General features: G+C 44.2%; 1 protein-coding gene and 1 non-coding gene across 4 annotated transcripts in view; both read right to left on the reverse strand.

The window, feature by feature from the left end:
* Positions 1-23,006, reverse strand: part of pde1cb (phosphodiesterase 1C, calmodulin-dependent b) — a 185,299-nt gene that overhangs the window by 88,389 nt on the left and 73,904 nt on the right. The window lies entirely within an intron of this gene.
* Positions 10,597-10,679, reverse strand: trnal-uaa (transfer RNA leucine (anticodon UAA)). The gene has a single exon. It is a non-coding gene; the product is annotated as a tRNA-Leu (tRNA).

Raw genomic sequence — 23,006 nt, forward strand, 5'->3', positions numbered from 1 at the left:
GACATTTTGCATCAAGTTTTTAATCATTAAATTTGCAAAAAATAAAAATGCTCTGTTTCTCAAAATCCAGTGAATGTGGCTAGAATAAAACAGTTATTCCACTCAATCTCGTCGTACATGGATTATAGCTAATTTGGTGCTACGCACCTCATTGACTATCAGCTCACATATGACTCAATTTCGTGGAATAACTGTTAATTAGCTGCTAAGTGAGAGCAGGAACTAACTTCTGTTTCACCAACATCCTACAACGTAACTATACAAGTAATTATCCATCCATTATCTGTAGCCGCTTATCCTGTACAGGATCGCAGGCAAGCTGGAGCCTATCCCAACTGACTTTGGGCGAAAGGCGGGGTACACTCTGGACAAGTCACCAGATCATCACAGGGCTGACACACAGAGACAAACAACTATTCACATCTACAGTCAATTTAGAGCCACCACTTAGCCTAACCTGTATGCCTTTGGGGGAAACTAAAGCACCCAGCGGAAACCCACACAGACACGGGGAGAACATGCAAACTCCACACAGAAAGACCCTCGTCAGCCGCTGGGCTCGAACCTAGGACCTTCTTGCTGTGAGGTGATAGTGCTAACCGTTACACCACCATGTAACTATAAATGGCTAAAAAATACAATGTGTTGTGCATTAACGAATAAAGAAATGTAATCACTGGCTGCGGTATCAGAGGAAATGTAAAAATAATCAACTTCACTGTCACGTCAACCTTCTGCTGATTATTTTGGAGAATTCCTGGTTTTAGTTCTTACTGTCTTCCTATAATGCAATGCTTTTGTATGTTAAAGGTATGTAATATATGGAAGGAAAGAAAGTAAGTGATATAGATGTATAAAGAACATGGGTCATGGTGCACTTGATACAGTACATGATCAAACATCAGTTCCAGGATAAACCATCTCTCTCACTCTCTCTCTCTCATTATCATGCAACAATAATAACAGGCTTGAAAACTGACTGATTCAAGGCTCGTTTTTTTGCACCCAATTAATTTGAACTAACGTAGTGCATAAATCACTGGATTAGCAATCATAGCTGAATAAGATTAGAAGGAACAGGAAGTAAAAATGTGAAGTCTGCAAAGGCTTGGACTGGATTGGACTGGATTGGATTCTACAAGTCACTACATATCTACCAAATGAGTTGAATGTATGAATCTGACTAGAGTACACCAATGAACATTTCGAGTGTGCCTCTAAACCATTTTCACATTGCGTTTAGATATGACTAACAGGAAGTGCTTGTGGGTTGTCAGATGTTATCATGGCCACGGAATATTCCGAAAATTTCTCAGAAATGGTGTGCGTGTATGGTTGGGGTTGTTACGGACACACTTGCCTGATTACAAACACAGCTGCTGAGGACAAGTACACTGGGGGGTTGGAGGGGTGGGCGAGGAGTGGGGTGGGGTGTTAATTCAGCTCTGTATCTCTGATTCGTGCGTCCATGACAGAAGTGATGGACAGGAGAGGATCAGTAGTGGGATTCAGTCATGCTTTGACTTGATCTTGTCCGCATACATGTAATACACACAAGCACACAAAACTATGTACTCTGGAAACCTTTCTCTTGACCTGATGCTTTCTTCCTTGTAACAGCTATCAGGAGAAGGAAGACCGTCAACTGCCGAGGGAGCAACATCAGCCTCTAGGAACTCACACTGTTTACACTCCAAATACACCATTTACATCCATTGTACATATTTTAACTCGAATTTCATACGATGCCACAGAATGAACCCTGTTATACTGCGATGCACAGCCCAGCTGTTTGATCAGCCAGTTACAGTGAGATCTAAACGACTGATGGTAACTAAATACAGTAACAAGCTCTTATAGGGACATTTCCTGTTTCATCTGGCGCTGTGACAGTTACACTGTTATGCACAAGATATACAAGTTAAACCTCTGTAATGCTAAACAACTGCAAATACTTCATAAATGGCATATCATCATACTAAGTACATCAGTCTATGATTGGTGTTAATACTATTTAAATAAACTACTTTAGTGTGCAATATGCAGTTTGGGACACAGCCTTCATGCTCGTCTCGTCTTCTTCTACTTATCCGGGGCCGGATCGCGGAGGCAACAGTCTGAGCATGGAAGCCCAAACTTCCCTTTCCCCAGACACCTTGGCCAGCTCCTTGGGAAGAACACCGAGGCGTTCCCAGACCAGCTGAGAGACATAGTCCCTCCAGCGTGTCCTGGGTCTTCCCTGGGGCCTCCTCCCGGGGGGACATGCCTGGAACACCTCCCCAGGGAGGCGTCCAGGAGGCATCCGAAAGAGATGCCCGAGCCACCTCAGCTGATTCCTCTCGATGTGGAGGAGCAGCGGCTCTACTCCGAGCTCCTCCCGAGTGACTGTGCTTCTCACCCTATCTCTAAGGGAGTGCCCAGCCACCCTGTGAAGGAAACTCATTTCAGCCGCTTGTATCCGCGATTTTGTTCTTTCAGTCATTACCCAAAGCTCATGACCATAGGTGAGAGTCGGAACGTAGATCGACCAGTAAATTGAGAGCTTCGCCTTTTGGCTCAGCTCCTTCTTCACCACAACGGACCGGTAAAGCGACCGCATCACTGCGGAGGCTGCACCGATCCGCCTGTCGACCTCACGCTCTATCCTTCCCTCACTCGTGAACAAGATCCCAAGATACTTAAACTCCTCCACTTGAGGCAGGACTTCTCCACCAACCTGGAGAGGGCAAGCCACCCTTTTCCGGTCAAGAACCATGGCCTCGGACTTGGAGGTGCTGATTCTCATCCCAGCCACTTCACACTCGGCTGCAAACCGCCCCAGTGCATGCTGAAGGTCCTGGTTTGAAGAAGCCAACAGGACAACATCATCCGCAAAAAGCAGAGATGAAATCCTGTGGTTCCCAAACAGGATTCCTTCCGGCCCCTGGCTGTGCCTAGAAATTCTGTCCATAAAAATTATGAACAGAACCGGTGACAAAGGGCAGCCCTGCCGGAGTCCAACATGCACTGGGAACATGTCTGACCTACTGCCGGCAATGCGAACCAGACTCCTGCTCCATTCGTACAGGGACCGGACAGCCCTTAGCAAAGAGCCCCGAACCCCATACTCACGAAGCACCCCCCACAAAATACCATGAGGGACACAGTCGAATGCCTTCTCCAGATCCACAAAGCACATGTGGACTGGTTGGGCAAACTCCCATAAACCCTCGAGCACCCTATGAAGGGTATAGAGCTAGTCCAGTGTTCCGCGACCAGGATTAAAACTGCATTGTTCCTCCTGGATCCGAGGTTTGACTATTGGCCGAATTCTCCTCTCCAGTACCCTGGAGTAAACCTTCCCTGGGAGGCTGAGAAGTGTGATCCCCCTATAATTGGATCACACTCTCCAGTCCCCTTTCTTAAAAAGAAACCCCACCACCCCAGTCTGCCACTCCAGAGGCACTGTCCCCGACCGCCACGTGATGTTGCAGAGGCGTGTCAGCCAAGACAGCCCCACAACATCCAGAGACTTGAGATACTCAGGGCGGATCTCATCCACCCTCGGTGCCTTGCCACCGAGGAGCTTACAAACCACCTCAGTGACTTCGGCTTGGGTAATGGATGAGTCCACCTCTGAGTCATCAGCCTCCGCCTCCTCAATGGAAGACATGACAGTGGGATTGAGGAGATCCTCAAAGTATTCCTTCCACCACCCAACAATGTCCCCAGTCGAGGTCAACAGCTCCCCACCTGCACTGTAAACAGTGTTGGCAGAGTACTGCTTCCCCCTCCTGAGGCGCCAGACGGTTTGCCAGAATTTCTTCGAGGCCGACCAATAGTCCTTCTCCATGGCCTCCCCGAACTCCTCCCAGTTCCGAGTTTTTGCGTCCGCAACTGCCCGAGCTACGGCATGCCTGGCCTGCCGATACCCGTCAGCTGCCTCAGGAGTCCTGGAGGTCAACATGGCCCAATAGGACTCCTTCAGCTTGACAGCATCCCTTACTTCCAGCGTCCACCACCGGGTTCGGGGATTGCCGCCACGACAGGCACCGGAGACCTTGCGGCCACAGCTCTGAACAGCTGTGTCTTCAATGGAGGTAGAGAACATGGTCCACTCAGACTCAATGTCCCCTGCCTCCCTCGGAAGCTGGGAGAAGCTCTCCCGGAGGTGGGAGTTAAAGACCTCCCCGACAGAGTGCTCGGCCAGACGTTTCCAGCAGACCCTCACCATACGTTTGGGCCTGCCAGGTCTGTCCAGCTTCCCCCTCTGCCAGTGGATCCAACTCACCATCAGGTGGTGATCAGTTGACAGCTCAGCCCCTCTCTTCATCCGAGTGTCCAAGACATAGGGCTGGAGATCAGATGAAACGACAACAAAGTCGATCATCGACCTCCAACCTAAGGTGTCCTGGTGCTATGTGCACTTATGGACACCCCTATGCTTGAACATGGTGTTCGTTATGGACAAACCATGACTAGCACAGAAGTCCAATAACAAAACACCACTCAGGTTCAGATCGGGGAGGCCGTTCCTCCCAACCACGCCCCTCCAGGTGTCACTGTTGTCGCCCACATGAGCACTGAAGTCCCCCAGAAGAACAATGGAGTCCCCAGTCTGAGCACCTCTCAGTACCTCTCCCAGGGACTCCAAGAAGGCCGGATACTCTATACTGCTATTCAGCCCGTAGGCACAAACAACAGCAAGAGCCCTCTCCCCAATCCGAAGGCGCAGAGAGGCGACCCTCTCGTTCACTGGGGTAAACTCCAACACATGGCGGCTGAGCTGGGGAGCTATAAGCAAGCCCACACCAGCCCGCCGCCGCTCACCATGGGCGACTCCAGAGAAGTGGAGAGTCCAGCCCCTCTCGAGGAGCTGGGTTCCAGAGCCCAAGCTGTGCGTGGAGGTGAGCCCGACTATCTCTAGCCGGTACTTCTCAACCTCCCGCACAAGCTCAGGCTCTTTCCCCCCCAGCGAAGTGATATTCCATGTCCCAACAGCTAGCCGCTGTGTTCGGGGATCAGGTCGTTGAGGCCCCTGCTTTCGACTGCTGCCCAATCCACACTGCACTGGCCCCCTACAGCTACCTCTGTGGGTGGTGAACCCACAGGAGGTCGGGCCCACGTCACCACTTCGGGCTGAGCCTGGCCGGGCCCCTTGGGCAAAGGCCCGGCCACCAAGCGCTCGCAAAATTCAGCCAAATGGTGGTGTCCATTAGAGGAACGCAGTCCTGGAATACACTGCCAGCTTATATCAGACTGTGTGACAACATCAACACCTTCAAAATGACCCTTAAACAGTGGCTGAAAATAAGCCAGACCTGCTCCCATTAATGATCTTAATTTCCAGGTGTATATTGTGAACTTGGTTTTATTTTCTGTACTTTTATATGTATTTTGTGTTTGTGATGTATGAGTATAATATTTGCATGTTTTGTGATGTTGTATTGTTTGTTTTATTGTTGTTTGGTTTATGATACCTGCCTTCGGACAACGGATGAAATTTAGCAATTATGCTAACTCCGGCATATTTATATTGATGTTTTTTACTGATGTATTGATTAATGTGTAATGTCCTAATCAAATAAATGGGATGAAATGAAATGAAATACGAGCCCCAACCCCGGGCCTGGCTCCAGGGTGGGGCCCCGGCTGCGCCATACCGGGCGACGTCACGGTCCTTGATCGATTATTCTCCATAAGGGTTTTGGTGAAGGGTTTCTGAGCCTTCATGCTCAGAAAATAAAGTACATTGTTGTACCTTTACAAGTACAATGGGTTGTTAGTGGCACAGTGCCTTCTAAGGTACCTATTTGTATCCTTTATATACTGCTTGGGAACATATGTATTGTTTTGGCCATAAAAAGTTACACATAGTTACCTTGAGGTCCACTAATGAGTCCTTGGGAGCATATTAATGTAGATTGTACCTTGGGGGACTCCTACTGGAACCCTATTTCTGATAGTGCACAAGCATTCTCCCTCAGTAGCTACTGAATCATGGTCAGTGGCAGTACTTTACAGTAGCATCACATTTGGAAGTGCTCTGAGGAGTGGTTCAAGGAACAGTCATTTGATGATTTCCATTCAGAATTTGCCAGTGATTTTCAAACATTGTGAAGAAGAAACCTTTATTTATCACATGCACACTTTTAAGCACAGTGAAATTCATCCTCTGCATTTAACCCATCTGAAGTAGTGAACACACACTCAGAGCAGTGGGCAGCCACACCAAAGAACCCAGGGGTTAGGTACCTTGCTCAAGGGCACCTCAGCCCAAGGCCACCCCACATCAACCTAACTGCATGTCTTTGGATTGTGGGGGAAACCAGAGCACCAGGAGGAAACCCATGCAGACAGCATGCAAACTACACACAGAAAGGCCCTTGCCAGCCGTTGGATTCAAACCCAGAACCTTCTTGCTGTGAGGCAACTGTGCTAACCACTACACCACCCTTGTGTAATACACTCTTAAAGCCAAATCTAGGTCAGGCATTGTGGGCAAAACCATGCTGCTGGTTTTAAGTATAACTTCTGCATTGGAATTCATTATTGCACTATTACCAGGAGTGGGGTTTGAATCCACAAGGATTTCTGTTCATTGGATCTTAAGTCCAACACCTTAACCACTGAGTCTATACAGTCAGCATCCTGGAGAGCTCTTTCTGCAGAATGAGTTTTATTCTCAGTTGAAACAATTGAACTCTGCTCAGTGTCACAGTGAATCCAAAGCTAATGCTTCCCATTGGTGTTGGACTACTTTAGGAAGTTCTCTGAGAACTGGTTGTCACTTGTTTGAATTGCTTGATAGTTTCCATGCAATTCCTGAAGGAAAATTTTGCAGTCCCATATGTGCTTGTACTAAAACACTTAGCAGGAGTGGGGTTTGACCCCACAAGGATGCATGTCAATGGGAGCTTAAGCCCAACACCTTAACCACTCAGTTATCCTGGTGTGCTTACTTTGATGCTATTATTCATAAGTCTTTCTGCAGAGTGAGGTTTACTCTGCAAGCATTTGCCATCAGTAACTATTGAAGCCATCCTACGAGCTGGTCTAGTGGTTAGCATGTCTACCTCTTGACCAGAAGATTAAGAGTTCTATTTGTGGTTGGGTCAGACCAAAGACCAGCATAAAACTGGTACCTACTGCCATCTAGTGAGGCACACCACAATATGGATGTGAGTAAGGAGACAAACCAGAGGACGAACCCCCACTCTAACCCTAGCTATACAAGAGGCCAAGGGCTATAGAAATGGAGATCAGTGCTGCCCACTGTGCCTCAAAAGACTGGTTAGTACTGGGATGGGGAACTGCCTGGGAAGACCTGGGGCCTCATTTATAAACGATGCGTACACACAAAAGAATGTGTACGCCACATTCTACGCAAGCTTCAGTATTTATAAAAAGTGAACTTGACGGTAAAATGTGCGCACCTCCACGCAAGCTGTGACCCATGCGTGCGCACACAAAAAAGGGAAACGCGGAAAATGCGACCTCAGGAGGAAACGGGGAGAACAACCCGAAATTGGTTCAATAATCGAAGTTTAACACAAACATAACATCGCGTATCAAAGATGTGACTGACTTAACATTTATAATCCTTAATTTTGTGCACTTGTCAAAAATAACATCTTATTTAAGGCAATAAAGACAAATTGATAGGCTATACATTGTATGTTTTTGCAACATAAGCAGTAGGCTAAGTTTTGTTAATTATCCACTTATGGCTTTCATGCATGTTGTGTCATTTTTCAATATTGATCATTAGGCTATCACACATGTTGCTTGTTAGGTTGCCTACTCTGTAAATAGTATATAAGAGGGATTTGCCATGGTAGGTCTTATGATGCACTATGGAATATTTGGCATTGCTGGAGGATGTGGCAAATGGAAGAATTAGGAGAGAGCGAGTCTTCAGAGACCAACAAGATTTGTTGGCCAATGACGATGAGTGGCTCATGAGCCGATTCAGATTGCCACGAGCTGTCCTTTTACACCTGATAGCTGAGTTGGGCCCAGCGTTGGAGAGAGGTACCCACCGGAATCATGCCATCCCAGTCTCGCTGCAAGTGCTGACTTGCATCGGCTTTCTGGCCACTGGCACTTTTCAGCGAGAACTGGCTGACAGGTCCGGGATATTGCAGCCAACCTTCAGCTGCATTTTGCCAGAAGTGTTAGGAGATGTAATTGGTTTATCACCTAACTACATCAAGTTTCCTTACACGGTGGGTAAACAGGCAAATAAAAAAGCGCAATTTACAGCAAAGTCCGATTTCCCAAATGTGATCGGTGCTATTGACTGCACTCATATTGCTATAAGGGCACCGAGTGAAAATGAATTTGCCTTTGTTAACAGGAAGCATTTTCATTCCCTCAGTGTCCAAGTTATATGTGACACGGACCTCACAAATGTTGTCGCCCAGTGGCCTGGTTCAACCCATGATTCATTTATATTGAGACATAGCAGCGTTGGGCGGAGACTGGATGCTGGAGCTGTGCGCGATGGTTGGCTTCTGGGTGCGGGTGATTAATGCTGAAAGTATTTGTAACCATTCTTAGACCATTTCTAAATATTCAACCCTTTACTCATTCAGTTATGTTGTAGGTGACAGTGGGTATCTGCTGAAATGGTGGCTGCTCACGCCATTTATGAACCTCCAAATGCCTGAGGAGACCACTTACAACCTGTGCCACAGCGAGGTGCGCGCTGTTGTGGAGCACACCATTGGGCTCCTGAAGGGCAGATGGCGTTGTCTGGATGCCATGGGGGGAGCGCTATGTTACAGACCCGAAAAGGTCTGTAGGATTGTTAGGGCCTGTGCTGTGCTGCACAATGTGGCACAGCTACAAAACATGCCTTTGCAAGCTGAAGAGGTCAACCTTGATCTCGACCCCGATCCCTATCCCCAGGCATTCCACCCAAACGCAGGAGCCGTGCGCCAGCGCGAGGAGGTGATGCGCCGCTTGTAAATAATTAGGTATGGAAACAAATGATTACTTTTTAAGAAATTCTCTAATGCTGGCATTTAATGCAGACAACTCATTTTTTATTTCTTTTAACTTCTGGGCGACCTCACGGACGGCATCCACATGTTCCCGCTGCACCTGTAGCACTGCATCTGTTAGGACACGGGTACTGGTGGCTGGTTTCGGCATGGATGCACATGCATCGGAGGCCGTGGATGTCCTTGGGACCTCCACTGCCGCAGCCGACACACTGCTGGCCTCACTGGCACACCCAGCAACTGCGAGGGAATTTTTTTGCTAATAAAATACTTTTTCTGGATGAAGACTCATTTCAATTAATTTCACACCCATTTCAAACAAGGGGGCACACGTGCAATGTGAGGTGGTTCCTTGATACACAACCAAAAAAAAATTACATACCCGAGTCCTCGGCTGGTTCATGTGGCCCAGCATCGGTGTCACCCTCCTCCTCACGCACAACTCCACTCAGGAGGGTTTCCCCTATAATGCCAGCCAGTTTTTGATCCAGTGGGGTGAGCTCCGGCTCCCCCTTCCCCCCGCCCGTTGCACGGACGCTTTGGTGGTGTGCCGCGATCCTCTTCTTGGCGTCCACCTTTATGTCATACCATTTTTTTCTACCTCTGCCATAGTACGGCCTTGTGAAGCTACAGAATTGACCGCATCGGCCACATGCTGCCATTCACATGTTTTTTTTTTCACATTTGTAACTCCCGTACTATGGCCTCCAAACAAAACAGCTCGACGCTGCTCCACTTCATCTACTAGCACTTCAACTTCACAGTCGGTGAAGTTGCGCTTCTTTGTCTTTCCTTCTGTTTTGGGCATGTTGTCCACAGATATCAATATTCATTAAGGGCGTTTCGCTAAATATTTATAGGCAATTGTGGGTGTGTCTTGAGGTATGCACAGGTGCCGCAAATTTAGAGTGGATTGTGATTTATAAAGGGAAATTGGCATGGAACGTGCGTGCGCACGGTTTTATAAATCAGAATATTTCTGTGCGCACGCATATTCTGAGTTTCATGCGCACGCCATCTTCTGGCGTAAATCCTGCGCAAAGTTTTATAAATGAGGCCCCTGGTGTGGGATGGACTTTGACTTGCCTTTTGAACTACTGAATCCTGGTCAGGGTCACAGTGCTTCCAGAGCTAATGCTTTCCAATGGCACTACTTTAGGAAGTTCTCTGAGGACTTCATTCAAAAAATAGATGTCACTTGTTTGGATTTGCTTAATGGCTTCTTTTTAATTCCTGAAGGTTTCCTTTAGGAATTTTCCAGTTATTTTCAGATCCATACATGATTCCATCCATTATCTGTAGCCACTTATCCTGTTCTACAGGGTCACAGGCAAGCTGGATCCTATCCCAGCTGACTGTGGGCAAGAGGTGGGGTACACCCTGGACAAGTCACCAGGTTATCGCAGGGCTGACATAGAGAAAACCATTCACACTCACATCTATGGTCAATTTAGAGCCACCAATTAGCCTAACCTGCATGCCTTTGGACTATGGGGGAAACCAGAACACCTGGAAGAAACCCACGCTAACCACCATGCCACCTCCATACATGATTGAATTCAGCTAAAGCTTAATGTGGAAATAAGTAAATGTCTTACCGGTACACTATTACCAGGAGTGGGGTTTGAACCCACGAGGGCATTTGCCCACTGGATCTTAAGTCCAACACCTTAACCACTCGGTCATCCTGGTGTGTGGCTAATATGACATTAATCATGAGACTTTCTGCAGACTGCATCCTACCACACAATCATTCACTATCAGTAACTAGTGAATCCTGTTCAGGGTCACAGTGATTCCAGAGCTACTGCTTTCCAGGGCAGTTCATTTGGATGGCTTCCTTCAAGGAACTGTCGTCACTTGTTTGGATTTGATTAATGGTTTCCAAACATTCATGGCAAAATTTAGCTAAAGCACTTAACAGGAATGGGACTTGATCCAACAAAGGCATTTGTCTATTAGGTCTTAAAGCCAACACCTTAATCACTTGGCCACCCTGGTCTACTATTAAGGTATTGTAATTAATAAGAGTCTTTGTGCAAAATGGGTCTGACTGTGTAAGCATTTACTATCAGTCACAACTGAATCCTGGTCAGGGTCACAGTGATTTCAGAGCTTGACTCTATTTTAGGTAAAATCCCCAGCCACTGGGGTTGCACAAGCCACTGCATACTTAGTGCTGGTCCCAAGCCTGGGATGGTTATGTCAGGAAGGGCATCAGGTGTAAAAACCTATGCTATATCAAATATGTAGATGATATCCGGATGATTCACTGTGGCAACCCTGAATGGGAGCAAGAAGAATTAACCCTGTTACAGACCCATGTGGCTACTGGTACTGTTCTATTACAGTGATCTTCAAACATTCATGCAACATTTTAGACTGAAATTGCAGCACAGCAACAACAGCAACCATAGTGAGTAACATTAGCAATAAGCTAAACAGGCTAACATAGTACTGTAACAACTCTTCCCTAGATGATTGCCTTCTCTAAGCAGTGAAGTATGGTCAATGTTATGAATTTAGATTTAATCAAATATGCATCTGTATATTAACTGATCTAAAGCTAGAAAGAGAAGACTACCCAAAGTTAATGAGTTGAAATTTCCATTTGAGGGGGTGTTTTTGTTGGCTTTTACTGGTTGCAGGCTTGGAATTGCAAGTTACAACTTCACCTCGAACGTAGCATTGTTACTAGTAAGAAATAAAATGATCTGCCAATAGAATCAAACCATTTCAACTTGATATTAGTTTAAAAATGTCCAGAAAATGGCTTAAATATTTGACTCATATTAGATTTAAAGTCTCATAATGGAAAATACTTGATACATTCACTTGTATTCACAATATTTTGCCAAAAATATCATTTTCTACATTTTTTTATACCATCAATAAAATTCTCAATGTGTTTTTAATGCTACTACTAATTTGGTACAAGTCCCTATTATTACACATTTCATATTACACCCTCTTCTATGATCTTTCTGATGCTGCCATTCTGGAGGGAACTGCCTTCGATGATTTATCATTCTGAGCACTCCAAGGCTAAAATGGACTCCTGCTGTCCCTCATGTGTCAGAATGAATGTAATCGATGCCTGGGGGCAGTTTAATCACAGAAATGAGGGCTTTACACATTTCTCCTACACAATGCTTCAAGCTGCTTACCGAGAATAAGAAATCCCAAACAGTTTTGCTATGTTCAGACTGCCACCTGATCTCGAACTCACTCAGTCAGATAAACACATCATGCCCGAGGTCCTAATATATCAAACTCTTCGGTCCATCCAGGATTGTTTTTTTTTTCTTTTTTGGTTTGGTTTGTTTTCTTGTCTGAATGAAGAGAAGATGACTCTGGATTCAAGTGGAAATGTTGGATATTGAGTCCTTTACGTTCTTCATCATGCTCGAGTTGGGAACCATAAGCAATAATAATAAAATATCATGTATATCCATAAAACCACCACTGAGGTGTAAATAAAAAAAAAAAAAAACACTTACTGTATGTTGAATGCTGTTCCTGCACAGCTGTAACCAAGTGGCATAACATATAAAGCAAACTTTATGACTGAGCTTGTTTAAGTTGCTTGGTTTATGTCGAGAAAAAGCCTGTTTTCAAATGCCAAGGATGTTTACACCATAATGCTGTTATGTTCTTGATTCTCATTGGTCAGAAGATGTTGATAGTTGTACAGGTAGTAATGTGAATACGTTTTCGTTTCTGTAGTAACATTTCTATCAGAGGGGAACTGTCAGAGCCTTCTAGGCCTTCAGAGAAGGCCCAAACATATCAGCATTTCAAATGTTATATTTAATTCTTTCATTCTTTCATAATTTCATTATAATTATTCTCTTCTATTTCTAATTTGGCCTCATTTTTTATCAAATTTGCTTCAGAAATGAAAGGGTTACTGTTCTGAAAAAAATTAAAATTGACTTATCCAATGAGACTGTTTTTGTTGTCTCTAGGCTGAGAAGAGTTTAGAGCTGGCTCACTCATTGGTTAGGACTTCATTGCCAGGACAGAAGGCCATGGCAGTGTACTGTATGTTTATGTAGAAAGTGACAGATGAATTAACCAATCAGATTTAGATTTATAGTGGGAGGGACCAAAAATTTATCGCTTTAGACCTTCTCAAAGGCCAAAGCGAGTTTAAATGCGAATCGGTGCTGTCAGTGCAGCAGTGAAGTCACCTTCCAGCCGGTGTCGCATTCATCAGTAGTGTTAGTGAATGCTAATAAAGCGGTCAAGCCACTGCTATCGAGAGCAAGTAGCACAGGCTAACGACCAAGAAACTAAGATTTCTGTCTCCAGACTCTTCTTCCACGCTGCATGCTCGCTACAGTATTTTTCACTCAGACTTAAGTATTCATTTCCCTGTGTAATTTACTTAGTTACTTTTAAAATCAACATCAACAATTACACATAATGGCGCAACCTGGCAGCCTGCCACTAATCGCTTGCAAAATTCTTTGCCCTGTTACTTTTTTGGTGTCTGGCTAAGTTTTGGCTGAGCTCAAGTCCCAGCTCTAATAGTAGCACTTCGCCACTGTGTATTTGTAGTCTTTTTTTTTTTTTTGAGGAAATACCAAAGACTGAAAAATGATGTAGAGGTTCAAACACAGCTTCATTTTCACTTGGTAGAATAAATCTGCTTTGATCTTTTCATGCATTGTGTATATTAGAACTGTAAAATGCTGCACCACAACATTATGCTATGTAATAGAACCATCTCAATCCATCACTGATATGTCCACATAAAAAAAATTTACTTGGACATTTTCAGCACAACCTAGACAGACTTGCTTGCTCCACAATTTTAAAACATTACGCCTCCCCATCATGGGTATTGCATTAAAGTCAAAAACAATTACATGTATAGTGAATATACCTGGTACGTTTGCAGCCAGCCGGTCCATTTAATTTGGACTTGAGCACTACAAGCTTGCCATTTCATAACATTATGGACGTTGCATTATAAAAGCATCCATCAGAACTTCGGCAACAATTGACAGCTGAATTGAATCCTTTATGTAGCCCAAACAAAGCTTGTCTGTGGTGGGAGGGAGAGCTGACAGATGTGTCAAGACACTTGATGTTTCATGCCCACTCACTGGTTAAACTCAGCCCACCCATATTCATCACTGACAATCATGTTCATTACAAAATCGCACCAATCGTACGGCTTCCCTCATCACTCATAGAAGCTCGAGTAAGTGAAGAGGTGGATTAATTGTTACCGTGATTTCAGTCTCTCCGTATTCGGAAAGCATTTTATTCATGGAGCTGCCGAGTTTTCCCAAACCACTCCCGACTTCAATTTCCTTTAAATGTTACAAAAATAGTTCCTAAGTTCCTAAAAGTTGAGCTCTCACGTACTTTGTCAAACAGTCCGTCTAAATCCTTTCCCACTGGTATAAATGTTCTTCTTTTTGATGACCCAAGTGCAACACAACACATTTGGTGCTTTGTGTAATCGACGGGTATAGCTGTCACTGATTAGCTGCATGAATCTACAGTGTGGGCTAGAAAGAATTCAGTCCCTTCTTCACATCTTCATATCATTCTGTGTTCTTTTGTAAGGCTTTTGTTATAGATATGGCTCTGATACTGATGTCTTTTTTTATTTGAATAAACTTTAGCTCATTGATATGAGGCATTTCTGCGATACATAGGCTACAGTATATTGTATACAGTGGGGCAAAAAAGTATTTAGTCAGTCACCAATTGTGCAAGTTCTCCCACTTAAAAAGATGAGAGAGGCCTGTAATTTTTATCATAGGTATACCTCAACTATGAGAGACAGAATGAGAAAAAAAATCCAGAAAATCACATTGTCTGATTTTTAAAGAATTTATTTGCAAATTATGGTGGAAAATAAGTATTTGGTCAATAACAAAAGTTCATCTCAATACTTTGTTATATACCCTTTGTTGGCAATGACAGAGGTCAAACGTTTTCTGTAAGTCTTCACAAGGTTTTCACACACTGTTGCTGGTATTTTGGCCCATTCCTCCATGCAGACCTCCTCTAGAGCAGTGATGTTTTGGGGCTGTCGCTGGGCAACACGGACTTTCAACTCCCTCCAAAGATTTTCTATGGGGTTGAGATCTGGAGACTGGCTAGGCCACTCCAGGACCTTGAAATGCTTCTTACAAAGCCATTCCTTCATTGCCCAGGCGGTGTGTTTGGGATCACTGTCATGCTGAAAGACCCAGCCACGTTTCATCTTCAATGCCCTTGCTGATAGAAGGAGGTTTTCACTCAAAATCTCATGATACATGGCCCCATTCATTCTTTCCTTTACACGGATCAGTCGTCCTGGTCCCTTTGCAGAAAAACAGCACCAAAGCATGATGTTTTCACCCCCATGCTTCACAGTAGGTATGGTGTTCTTTGGATGCAACTCAGCATTCTTTCTCCTCCAAACACGACAAGCTGAGTTTTTACCAAAAAGTTCTATTTTGGTTTCATCTGACCATATGACATTCTCCCAATCCTCTTCTGGATCATCCAAATGCTCTCTAGCAAACTTCAGACGGGCCTGGACATGTACTGGCTTAAGCAGGGGGACACATCTGGCATTGCAGGATTTGAGTCCCTGGCGGCGTAGTGTGTTACTGATGGTAGCCTTTGTTACTTTGGTTCCAGCTCTCTGCAGGTCATTCACTAGGTCCCCCCGTGTGGTTCTGGGATTTTTGCTCACCGTTCTTGTGATCATTTTGACCCCACGGGGTGAGATCTTGCGTGGAGCCCCAGATTGAGGGAGATTATCAGTGGTCTTGTATGTCTTCCATTTTCTAATAATTGCTCCCACAGTTGATTTCTTCACACCAAGCTGCTTACCTATTGCAGATTCAGTCTTCCCAGCCTGGTGCAGGTCTACAATTTTGTTTCTGGTGTCCTTTGACAGCTCTTTGGTCTTGGCCATAGTGGAGTTTGGAGTGTGACTATTTGAGGTTGTGGACAGGCGTCTTTTATACTGATAATGAGTTCAAACAGGTGCCATTAATACAGGTAACAAGTGGAGGACAGAGGAGCCTCTTAAAGAAGAAGTTACAGGTCTGTGAGAGCCAGAAATCTTGCTTGTTAGTAGGTGACCAAATACTTATTTTACTGAGGAATTTACCAATTAATTCATTAAAAATCCTACAATGTGATTTCCTGGACTCTTTTCCCCCCATTCTGTCTCTCATAGTTGAAGTGTACCTATGATGAAAATTACAGGCCTCTCTCATCTTTTTAAGTGGGAGAACTTGCACAATTGGTGGCTGACTAAATACTTTTTTTGCCCCACTGTATATTATATATAGAAACAAGAGTTTTACTGGGAAATATGCCACTTGTATTTTTCATATGAGCTCCATCCGGGACATGGAGAACCAAAACTGTGACAAATCTCTATATGTCACTCGCCAGGAAATCGATGAATTGTTTTGATAAATTTGGGTACTTTTTTTGTGATTGTGTCGATATAATAAAAGGAAACTTACACGTTGGCTTGAAGATATGAAGTTTATCTTCTCGTGTTGAAAAACTCATTTTTCACATGAAATACATCGCGGCTCTGAGTGACATATTTAAATAATATTGGCTGGCTTTTTTTCGTGGTATATCAGATATATTCCATTCAGCTAGCATGATACTGAATGAGTCGAAGATGAGTAGCTGAATGGAATATATCTGATATACCACAAAAAAGCCAGCCAATATTATTCTTATTATACTGTACATACACATTCCTTTCAGGTGTTCAACATGTCTTTCTCTTTCAAAATTCTTTCACAATCTTCTGTATTTAATGAAGCAAACCTGGCAGCCATGTTTGTTTACGATACTAACAATGCTAACAATATTGCATGCTATCAAACCAAATGAAAGAAACCCACTAGAAGGGAACAGAATACATGTTTTCATTCTATCAAAAAAGTGTCCTGTATGTATTATATTTAACAGTTATTCCATGAAATCAAGTTGTACATGAGCTGATAGCTGACGAGGCGCGTAGCACCAAGTTGGCTTTTTTAAATTATTTTTTTATTGGATTTCATCTACTCACTTTACACGATACAACAATAAAAACAAGAGACAGAGGCATACAATAAATAATGAACAAAACTTAAATATGTGCGTAGATGAGGGGCGAACTAACGGACTCAAGGTCCCATAAGGTAAGCCCCATTTACAAAACACGAAGAAAAAAAAAAACACATTATATTACACTACAAAAAATACAACAAAACAGCGCGACTCACGCGCAGCGGTTCATTCTATGTGTTGATCTGCAGTATGGGCATACGGTTTTCCAGGAGCGTACGCGCTGGGGGTCAAAAACAGATTTTAATTTTTCAAGATAGTGAATTCTAACACGGTCTTTAAAAAGAAAGTAGCTTCCAGATTGTCTAATTGGGAGAGGGAGATTATTCCAAATTGGTACCGTACAATTCTGTTAAAATAGGAGTCTCTAAACAGTGAGGTGCGAAAACGCATAGGCTTGAGATTTAAATTTGTAGATGCACTTCTGGTTCGGCCGCTTGATAAGAGAAAATGGTTATTATTGTGAAAGCTCACTAGCTTGTTTAGACATTTAAAGAAAATACAGAGATCTCTACATTCTAACCAGTAAGAAATCGGCAGCATATTCAGCTTGAGTAAGCACATTTTATAATCTGGCCTTAATTGATGGAGGGGATGACGCCCCAGGATGAAGCGGATTGTGCGTCTCTGGACGCTCTCCAGTAACTTAAGATCAGTAATAGATGACTGGGGCGCTCAGACTTCGCTAGCATAGCCAAGATTACTACGCACAAAACAGGTAAAGCAGTTTCTTGTGGTCAGCCCCTGTGAAGCTATTACAATGACGATGCAAAAAACCGACCTTGCAATTAGCCTTTGCGACAATGATGGAAATGTGCAAGCTCCAAGTAAAGGCCTCTGCATGCTCTTGCGACAAGGCTTTCGCAGATAGCTTTTCGCAGACAGCTGTAATTTATCGTTGAGCGGGGAGTAATAGGCATGCGCGATGTCATTCACCACCACAATGCAAGGGGGCGTGAAGTCGCGAAATCGCTAGGAGTAGTTGGTGGGTGTGGTTAGTGGAGTGTTTATCCTCCGGTTACTTATAATGACTAGAACTGGAGTCGTATAGATGTACGTACTTCCTCACTTCCTCGATCAACCGCTCTTCTTGCTGCTCCATCTTCGCTCGTGTTTTTAAAAATGGCGGTCGTGAAAACAAACCAAACCGGGAAAGTAGGGAAGCGGAAGTGCGTGTACAGCGGATGTAGAGTGGACCAATCAGAGCCCTCTTGTCTGCGACACTGTCTGCGGTGGTCACAATTTTTGGGAGGTGCGCGCAGAGCGTCTGCGAAGGGGGGGGGCTTCGCAGACGCCATCTGCGACGCCATCTGCGAGGACTGGTTTGTCTGCATAAATTAGCCTTAAGCTTGCATGAGATTGTGACCCCAAGATCCTTCTGGGAAGGCACAACTGACAAGACATGACCTCCCAGGGTATAGGGACTGGCCGCAATAGACGTAATGCTGCTTTTGCGTTTTCTTGAAATTCTGAGACATTCGCACTTATCTACATTAAATGAGAGCCCCCAGAGCTCAGTCCATTTAAACATAGAACACAGGTCATGCTGCAACAATTCACAGTCGTTAGCCGTCCTTACAACCCTATAGCACTTGGCATCATCAGCGTAGAGAGCCATTTTGGTGTTGTGCTTATCACTTCGGAGAGATCATTTATATAAAGAAGAAACAAGAACGGTGCTAGCAGGCTGCCTTGAGGAACCCCAGAGGTAACTCTCACCCATGTTGAAAAAGCCCCGTCCAAGAGAACACGCTGAGTTCTGCAACCAAGGTAGTCCACAAACCAGCTATGTAGCGAGCCCATAATACCAAACAGGGAAAGTTTGTGAAGAAGGCGACCGTGAGGGACTGAGTCGAACGCTTTACTGAAATCGAGATAGAGCAGATCGATTTCCTGTCCAGCATCCAGCGCCGTCCCTAATTCGTGCAAGACCCCAAGAAGCTGTGTTACACAAGATCTTCCTTCAATAAAACCATGTTGCAGCAACGATAGCAGATCAATAAGCTCTGGGACCAATTTGCATAAAACGCAGCATTCACAGAGCTTACTAATGATGGACAAAAGGGAGATCTGCCTATAGTTCGAAATGTCTGCTTTGTCACCTTTTTTGTATAGAGGACAGATGTTAGCACTCTTCCACTCGCAAGGTAACCTTGCAGAACTTAGTGACTGGTTAAAAAGCATACAAAGTGAAGGCGTAAGCTCGCGAGCACACTCCTTTAAGATCTTGGGATGGATATTGTCTGGTCCAGGAGTCTTAAATGGATCAAGGCGATTAAGTGCTGACAGTACGTCTTCCTTAGATAGAATAATGGACTGCAAACGTAAATCCGTGAAAGGCGTTGAAGGCAGATTGTTGGGGATAGAAAAATTGTCATTGAACATGGACGAGAAGTAATTATTGAAAGCATTTGCCTTCTCTTTAGCTTCGGTGAATGAAGACTCATTCAGGTTGACTGTTTCCGGTATCGAAGAACTTTTAGATAGACAACTGAAGTACGGTAGCTCCAAAAACGCTTAGGCTGAGAAAGGCACGAGTCTGAGATATCTTTGATGTAAGATGCACGCTTAGCCCGTACTAGATATTTAAGGTCTTTGCGTAACAAGCGAAATTTATCCCACAGGCTCGAGCTGTCCTTGCAAATGGCCTTTTTCCTTGCGGTATTCTTTTTGTGGAGCGCATGAAGTACTTCTCCGTCGAACCAGGGCGGCATAACAAACTTCCTTATTTTCCGTTTTGGAATGAAACGTTCAACCTGACTCAAAAGAGCAGACTTCCAAGAAAGCTAGTTTTCTTCGATTGACTGATCCGGCGAGATAGCACTTGTCAGAGGATTATTAAACAAGTGATTTCTCAAACCTTCAAAGTCAGCTTTTTGAAGATTGAACGATTGCTGGCTGATGTTATTGTTTTTATTCGGAACTCTTGAAGTGAAATGCAAACCAAAGGTTACTGCCTTGTGATCCGACTTCAAAGCGACACCCTCTCCGCCAGTCACATCGATGTTGGAAACACCTTCAACAATAATGGTCAACAATAGATCCAGAATATTGTTTTCGCGTGTCGGAGATTCAATTAGCTGGAACACATTCTTGTCTACGAGTTGTTCACAGAATGAAAATAGGGTTGAATTCGAAGAGTCACAAAAACCAGAACCTTCGATCCAAGTCATTTCGGGGAGGTTAAAATCGCCAACAAAAAACAACCTGTCGTAACTGACAGAGTTCAAGATGTTAATAAAATCATGAAGCCAGGCGACGGAAGCGCTTGGGGGTCTGTAAAAAAACGCTAACAGAACCTTTCCACAGTTATTAGTGATTATCTCTATAGCCAAATGCTCAATGGCCGAGCAGTCGCACAACTTTACTTGTTTACAGCGCAAAGAACTGCGACAAGCAATCAGTACCCCCCCTCCTTCCGAATCGAAACACCGCAAACTGTCCCTGTCGCATCGATATAAATCATAGCCCCATGGCAAAACTTCAGAGTCCGAAATGTTATTATTTAACCAAGTCTCTGAGACAAATACCATGTCAAAGTTGTTAGCGTAGACCATGTCTTGAAAAGGGCGCAGTTTGTTGCCGGACTTGGTGCTGCTAGCATTTTAGTAAAAACAGCGAAGAGAGGGAAACTTGTGATTTGAGTCATCAGACGAAAGAGTGAGATCTCGGCTCGACCGAGCGCTAGCCATAGAGCCTGCACACACTCGAGCAGCCCGTCGCTCAAAGATGACGTCCAGCTATAAGCCATGCACAGCGAGATTGAGTGGAATAACTGTTTTATTCTATCCACATTCACTGGATTTTGAGAAACAGAGCATTTTTATTTTTATTTTTTGCAAATTCAATAAATAAAAACTTTGATCAAAATGTCCGACAAAATAATTTCCGCTTAGAATGTAAACAAACCGGCAAAATGACAGGAGCAATTTGTGAAAAATGCTATCATAATAATTCTCAAAAAATAAAAAAAGATACATTCTTACCATCATATACAGTACTTTCATTCCATATTTTGTTTATTTATTTTTATTTTTATTTTTGGGGTTTTGTTTTCGAGTAGAGTTTTTATTTCGTCCTCGGTTGGTTCAGCAACACACTCCGACATTTTATTTTTCTCGACTCACGGTATATGAGCTGATATCCTAGTAGTAGAGGAGCCAATCAGAGCATATGATTACTCATATCCAGTGAATCTGGATAAAATAATTCATGATATTTCACTCCGATGATGTCACTCTTAGTGTTTTCCCGCTGACTAGACGCGCATTGTCAAAATGGCGAACTGGCTCAAAATTAAAATTCTTTTGATTAACTTGTGGGCGGCACGGTGGTGTAGTGGTTAGCGCTGTCGCCTCACAGCAAGAAGGTCCGGGTTCGAGCCCCCTGGCCGGCGAGGGCCTTTCTGTGTGGAGTTTGCATGTTCTCCCCGTGTCCGCGTGGGTTTCCTCCGGGTGCTCCGGTTTCCCCCACAGTCCAAAGACATGCAGGTTAGGTTAACTGGTGACTCTAAATTGACCGTAGGTGTGAATGGTTGTCTGTGTCTATGTGTCAGCCCTGTGATGACCTGGCGACTTGTCCAGGGTGTACCCTGCCTTTCACCCGTAGTCAGCTGGGATAGGCTCCAGCTTGCCTGCGACCCTGTAGAACAGGATAAAGCGGCTAGAGATAATGAGATGATTAACTTGCTTTTTTTTGTGGATGTGTCCATATAATATAAAGAACACATTAAGATAAACGGCGGCACGGTGGTGTAGTGGTTAGTGCTGTCGCTTCACAGCAAGAAGGTCCGGGTTCGAGCCCCGTGGCCGGCGAGGGCCTTTCTGTGCGGAGTTTGCATGTTCTCCCCGTGTCCGTGTGGGTTTCCTCCGGGTGCTCCGGTTTCCCCCACAGTCCAAAGACATGCAGGTTAGGTTAACTGGTGACTCTAAATTGACTGTAGGTGTGAATGTGAGTGTGAATGGTTGTCTGTGTCTATGTGTCAGCCCTGTGATGACCTGGCGACTTGTCCAGGGTGTACCCCGCCTTTCGCCTGTAGTCAGCTGGGATAGGTTCCAGCTTGCCTGCGACCCTGTAGAACAGGATAAAGTGGCTAGAGATAATGAGATGAGATTAAGATAAACTTCATATCTTCGTGCAACCATGTAATATCCTCTATATACAACATAATGTAGGTTCTGAGAACATCAGTTTTTGGATTTGTCTTTGGAAAATGTTCTTAAATCGATGATATTAAAGTCACGCTCATCAAACAAGCCAGTCCTTTTGCCTAACAACATGGGTCTGCTTACATTTTTCCATTAAGCCACAGCATAATAATCATCTAGTGAATTATCCAGTCTCAGTTTAATGCGTTTAAAACAAATGCAACATAACACACTGTCTGTTTCTTTTTTAATCAGTTATCACCCAGTTGGGATGCTGAAAATCTGTTGTTTGTATTAACTTCCCTGCAGAATGCAATGCGCTCTTTTGAAATGGCATGCAAATTAACCTACTCGTCTCAAACCGAGTGACTTAATTGTGCTCTTTGCTCATCAGCATCCTGGTGCTAGATGCAAAAAGGTAAAGGATAAAACGTCTCTGACGTCTCAGAGAGACCAGAAACTAAAGATCTTCTGTTTCTACCACATAAATTCATAAAGGAGAGTTATTCAGACTAAAGGCAAGACTAATATCCAGGTTTGATTTATGTGCTGCATACTGTCAGTGTAAATGTGATTCATGCAGCACAAAGCCTTTGAGGGTGGGAGGTGAAGTGGGAGCAAATTTACGAAGCTTTACGGCACAGAAGTAGTTCGAGAGCCATAAATCCGTCATCACAATGCGAGGCAACTATTGATATTCAGCATTTCATGGGATATTTATGCTGAAGTGCCTGTTGGGAAAGGAAAACATTTCTCTCGGAATGAAACTCCAGAT

This window comes from Neoarius graeffei, chromosome 23 (genome assembly GCF_027579695.1).
Source record: "Neoarius graeffei isolate fNeoGra1 chromosome 23, fNeoGra1.pri, whole genome shotgun sequence".
Lineage (NCBI taxonomy): Eukaryota > Metazoa > Chordata > Actinopteri > Siluriformes > Ariidae > Neoarius > Neoarius graeffei.